This window comes from Euphorbia lathyris, chromosome 3 (genome assembly GCF_963576675.1).
Source record: "Euphorbia lathyris chromosome 3, ddEupLath1.1, whole genome shotgun sequence".
In the NCBI taxonomy this organism is placed as follows: domain Eukaryota; kingdom Viridiplantae; phylum Streptophyta; class Magnoliopsida; order Malpighiales; family Euphorbiaceae; genus Euphorbia; species Euphorbia lathyris.
In genome coordinates, this window is record NC_088912.1 from 68702821 (window position 1) to 68709084 (window position 6264).

The following is a 6264-nucleotide window of genomic DNA, read 5'->3' on the forward strand; positions in this document are numbered from 1 at the left end:
CTAATAATGCCATAAAGATAAAGAGGAATTCAAAAACTTGGACTAACTATATACATTAACGATACAGACGAATGACATACTTGAACAGATGATCATACACAAAGTAATAGCACGAAAACATAAATTCTTCAGTATGATAGAACAGCTTGTGTCTCCAGTAAGGATTGACATAAAGAACAGTGATGACTCCTAAGAAGAACAACAGAAAAGATACCGAAAAGCTTGCAAAGAAGACCACAACATCAATCTCATACCATTTTTCATCTGTTTCGTATGTCACCGGCGGTGACTCAGGATCACCGTCGCAACGTTTCTCGAGCTGAACTCCACAGAGTAACGGGTTTCCTTCGAAGCTGCTTTCGTCGAAGGTACTAAACTGGCCTTTCATGTCCGGTATCCTTCCTGACAAATCATTGTAAGCTACAGAGAACACTGAGAGGAAATGCAAACCTATCAATTCTGATGGAATTTTGTCACGCAGCCTATTGTGAGACAGGTCCAAACTCTCTAATTGGGAAAGCTTTGCAAAAGATGCAGGAATTGAGCCTGTCAATTGATTCCATGACAGGTTCAAAGCATGAATCTGGGATAGCTTCCCTATATCATCCGCGATTTCGCCTTTAAAGTTATTCCTCGACAAGTCTAATCCGGACATGTAGTTGAGAATGTCACCTTTATAAGTATCAGCTCTATGTTTGGTAACAAACTCAATTTCTTCCTCAAAAAAGATGTCAAGATAGAAGAAATTGTTAACATTTCCCAATCCTGTGTAACCTGGATCTCCGCCGGCTGTCACCCTATACTGCACTTTGAATGTGCCTTGAAGTTGTTGTGTTCCGAATGAGAGATTGTAGAAACAATGAGGTATGGAGCCAGAAAAGAAATTCCCTGAAAGATCCATTAAGCTGATGCTATTCAGTTGACAGAACCATTTGGGGACAAAGCCTTTGAATTGATTTCCTCCTAACAGAAGAACTCGTAAACTCGGAAGGGCGACCAACGCTTCAGGAATGCTACCAGACAAGCTGTTATCACTCAAGTCTAATGTCAACAGGGTAGACAGATTGAGAAAGGCTTCAGGAATCCTGTCAAGCTGTTGCCTTGCAGATTTATATGCAATGGATCTTGAGTTAAAACTGAATGTGAATATTGTAAATTGAACTCGAAACAAGACGGCAAGGATCCCGAAAGGCGGTTGTAAGAAAGGTCTACATATCCATGGGCAAAGAGTTGGCATGAAACTGAACCTTGGAAAAAATTGTTATGCAATTTCAGGTAACCTAATTTTGTAATGTTACCAATCCAGCTCGGAATTTCTCCGTCTAGGCTGTTGCTGCTAAGATCTAACATCAACAGCCGCTCGAAATTGATTGGTGAAATCGGTAAAGTTCCTACGAATCTGTTGTCATTAAGTTCCAGGGAAAATAATTCTGTCAAGTTAAATCCACTAGTGAATATTTTGCCCTGGAAATTGTTATGAGATAACTTAACAACTCTCAAGGAAATGCAACTTGACACCAATTTAGTTATTTCACCAGAGAAATTATTGTAAGACAAATCCAGGCCTATCAATTTACATTCTCCCTCCTGTGAGAAAACAAAATCGCCCTGGAAATTATTTCTGGATAAATTGAGAAACTTCAAGTTTGGAAACTTTAATCCACCAAAATCCTGAAACTGTCCATTGAACATATTATCAGAGACATCCAACCAACTAATATTAAAATAAGTTGGGAAACTCAATTGACCACTGAAAGAGTTGTTCTTAAAAATGAGCTGCTGAAGATTAGTATTGTTTTGAAGCAACCAATTAGGGAAATTTCCTTTGATTCGGTTGTGCGAAAAGTCAATCATTTTCAACGCGGACTGACGAATAAGAAAGTGGGGAATATGATCGAGATTACAGTTTTGTAGCACAAGAACTTGTAACTGGAATGATGGAGAGAAGTCATGATTGACAACACTGAATTGGGTGTTTCCACTTATAAATTGAACAAACTCAAGGTTTGAATGGTTAGAAAAGATGTTGAAGGAGAATGAACCCTCAAACAGATTGGCGCTAAGATCAATGTATATGAGGGATGTAAGAGAAGAGAGCCAAGATAATGGTAGATGGCCTGTGAATTGGTTGAAGGAGATGTCTAAGTATTTAAGTGATGTCAAGTTATTTATGCAGGAAGGAAGGATTCCTCCCAAATAAGTATTGCTCATGAATAATTGTTCCGATCTCTTCAATCCACACAAACCTGCAATACAAGAGATAACATTATTTAATATATGTCCTAATAAATAAATACAAGTGAAAATTAGAAAAATCAATTATATCAAAAAAAAAATTACTTGAAAATTGTAACAGACCATGAAAATGCAGAGAAATCCATGAGATACCATGTAGAGTAAGATGCTACATTGATATATTTTACTTGGGAACAATACACAGATATATATACAAGTAGTAGCTCCTGATATTACTCCTACAGACCCTACTAGCAGCCTAAGCATGCCCCAACAGCCATTCAGCAGCCTTAGGCATCTTATTCATTAATTACATTGAGTTATACCTCTAACAATTACATTGACTTATACTCTAACACTCCCCCTCAAGCTGAAGCATGGATTTTAATCATGCTCAGCTTGCTATAGATACTTATAATATACTCTTAAGACGATACAACTCAAAACAAGAAACTCAAGATACTTTGGATTATAAAAACATAATTCGGGAGATACAACCTAGAAGAACAGATCGAACAGAAGAGACGCCAGAGGAACATCAAACTTCGTAGGAAACAGACAAGCAAAACTCAGTCGAAGCAACCCGTAAGAGGCTGCCAGCAACGTTGCATAAAAGGAGATTCACCGGCAAACTAACCGGACAGAAAGGTCGGAAACAGAGAGGCGACGGCAGCAGAAGAGGAACAACGACAATCCGTTGAGGTGAAATTAGACTCTGCTCACAAGGCAAATAGAAATGCTGAAAGAAACAGCCCAAAATTACAAACCCACAAATTCTGCTCACAAGGCAGAAAACAAATTCTGGAATCTTAATCCAAAAACCCAAGAGAGAAGCCGAAACAAGGCTCTGATCCCATGTAAGGAGGACTTTTCTTACAGCGACGACGATACAGGGTGGCCGGAATGTGAGGAAACGACGATCGGAAGCGGAGAGGATGAACCAGAGGGGTGGTGAGATAGAATGACGTCCCAATAGTGAGTATTCAAGAGACCCAAGCTCTTGACAGAAATGGAACCCTGGGAAATACTACCCAGAAAATATTGAATCCTTGCAGAAACACAACTCTGGAAATACTTCACAACTCTGGAAATACTACCCAGAAAAAAGAATTCAGAAACCTTAGACCTTAGGCTCTGATACCATGTAACAGACCATGAAAATACAGAGAAATCCATGGGATACCATGTAGAGTAAGATGCTACATTGATATATTTTACTTGGGAACAATACACAAATATATATACAAGTAGTAGCTCCTGATATTACTCCTACAGTCAAGGAGACATACTGACCCTACTAGCAGCCTAAGCATGCCCCAACAGCCCTTCAGCAGCCTTAGGCATCTTATTCATTAATTACATTGAGTTATACTCTAACAATTACATTGACTTATACTCTAACAAAACACCAACTGACCCCTTCAATTTTAAAAGGGAAAATTATAAAATTAGGTCAAATAGGAGACTCATTTACATATTTAACCCATTTACTCAACATATTACATATCTAGACTGTTTTTGTATGACTTTCCCATAATACCCTTAACCTTTCATCTTCCCCCTTCCCTTTTTTTTCCTTACGCGAACCGATTTCTCTTCCCAGACCTTTGATTTTCCTTTCTTCCTTTATATTTCACAAAATCTGCACCATTTCTCTTCATCACCATGTCTTTCTCTTCTTACTCTCTTCATCTTTTGATTCTTCATCTTCCTATTGCTAGAAAACGACGCCATGGTTCTTCATCTTCCTGTTTCTGCTCGTCTCTTGGTTTCTTTCTTGTGCGGTTCAAAGCAATCGTTATTCTGTTATTTTCATCGTTTTTCCCAGTTTATCATGTGGTTATTGTAGATTTTAATAGTGAAAGGCGCAAAAAATGTAAGTATCTATTGTTTTCTCTGCGTTTTTTTCCAGAAATTCACTTAACATATTCCATTTTCGCGAATATCTGCAAGGAGAAAGAGCCTGAAAGGTGTCGATTTTACTTCGCGAAACGATGATTACGCGAAGTCTGTGAGGGAAAAGTTAATGATTTTTCCTCGCAGACTTCGCGTAATCATCGTTTCGCGAAGTCAAAACGTCACATTTCTCCTCACGGACTTCGTGAAATCATCGTTTCGTGAAGTAAAATTATCATCTTTCTTGCACATTTATATTCGCATACTTCGTGAATCCTCATCTCGCGAATCCAAATCTTCCTTTTTTCTTCCTAACACTATTAATTTTTTTTGAAGGTGATTGAATACATAACATAGAGCGGGAAGGCGGTGTATATTGTGATGTAGAGGAGGTGACTTTCCTTCTGATACAGGGAGAAATTCCTATCCAGATTCGTCACGTTCACTTTAAAATGATTAGTTAGGAGTTTATCGTGGCAATCTTGGTGTGCACCATGGGAAACATCCATCCCAAAAGGTCTCGACTTCCATTTCTCATCCCAAAAGGTCTGTACTTCCAATACAGGAAGAAATTTCCATCCAGATTCGTTATGTTCACTTTGAAATGATTAGTTAGGAGTTTATTATAGCAATCTTGTTGTAACTTTTGATAATGTTATGATTTTAATATTGGAATCCTTTGTTGTCGTGCATTTTTTTTGGTTATATACGACTTCACAAAAACACGTTCAGACTTCGCATATTGCGAAATATGCGAATTGAAATCATCTAATAAACTAAACATTATCTTCGCATATTGCGAAATCTGCGAAGTCAGACAGGAGGGATAAAGACGAAAGGCTAAAAAAATTCTAAGTGTTATATATATATTAAGGGTATTATGGAAAGTCACACAAAAACAGTCTATATATGTAGTAGGTTGAGTAAATGAGTTAAATATGTAAATGGATCTTCCATTTGACCAAATTTTATAATTTTTCCATTTTAAAAAGGTTATATTGACCTCCATACTTATTTAAAGTTAACAGTTAACCCCCTAAAATTCACGCGGTAAAGTAAGGAGAGATTTTGGAAAAATTGAAATGTGTACTTTAAGCAAGTTTAGAGGGTTAATAGATTTTGGAGAGCTAATATCTACTTTTTAGAGAGTCAATTGTGCACTTTAAATAAGTTCATGGGGGTAGATAGAACATTTTTAAAGTATGAAGAGATAGTTGATTTTTTTTGGATAAATATAAAGGGCTAAAGATGTATTAAGTTTTTTTATTATTATTATTATTAAACTTAACATCTAATAAGAACATTAAATTTCGTACGAATTTTTATTTATTTCGCTTTGTTTATGGGTATTTCTAAATTCAAAATCATTATACATTATGCTCTAAATTAACATTTCTCTTTTTTTTTAAAATATTATTTTTGGACTCATTTCTCTTTTGGATCGTGAATGTGTCATGCGGTCGTTTAGTTTTGAGATTAAATTTATACATATTTTGTTTTTATAAAAACATTGATTTTGAAACCCTTCCCTCCCTTGGAACCTAGGGCAGGCCCCTTCTGCCCCAGGCCCAGAATGGCCCCGATACTTAGAGGTGCTAAGTATAAAAAGAAAAACACAAGAATTTCTATCACAGTAATCTCTTTATTCATGGATTTTAACAAAATTAAGATCATAGGTACAATTTTTTTTGATAGAAATTGGGACGAGACAGACCTTGAGCGGGGAGAGCACTCATGGCTCAAGAACTGCCAAACCCGCCATATATTAAAAAAAGAAAAGGTGAGTGTCTGAACAAGAGAAGATGAAGGAGAACAAACAAGAAAAAGGGAAAGAGAAAAGTATAGGAAAGGTCAAGAAAAACGCAAATGAAAAATATTACAGATGTCATCATTGATAAATCTCTGACAAAAAGCATGAGCTGAAGGCCACCAATTGATCACTGGGGAAGAGACCCCAAACTTTGCCAAAGCATCAGCAAGGTGGTTTCCTTCCCTAAAGATGTGAGTAAAAATAATGTTCATCCTAGAGCAAATGTCGAGACAGTGCAACCACTCTTGTCGAATACTCCAAGGAACATCCATGGAACGAAGTCGAAGCAGATTAACTACGTACATGGAGTCTGACTCAACCCA

At 37.0% G+C, this 6264-nt stretch overlaps 1 pseudogene; it reads right to left on the reverse strand.

Annotated features, from left to right (window-relative positions):
- Window positions 1–55: 55 nt before the first annotated feature.
- On the reverse strand, window positions 56–2457 carry LOC136222708 (receptor-like protein 13; annotated as a pseudogene).
- Window positions 2458–6264: the final 3807 nt, after the last annotated feature.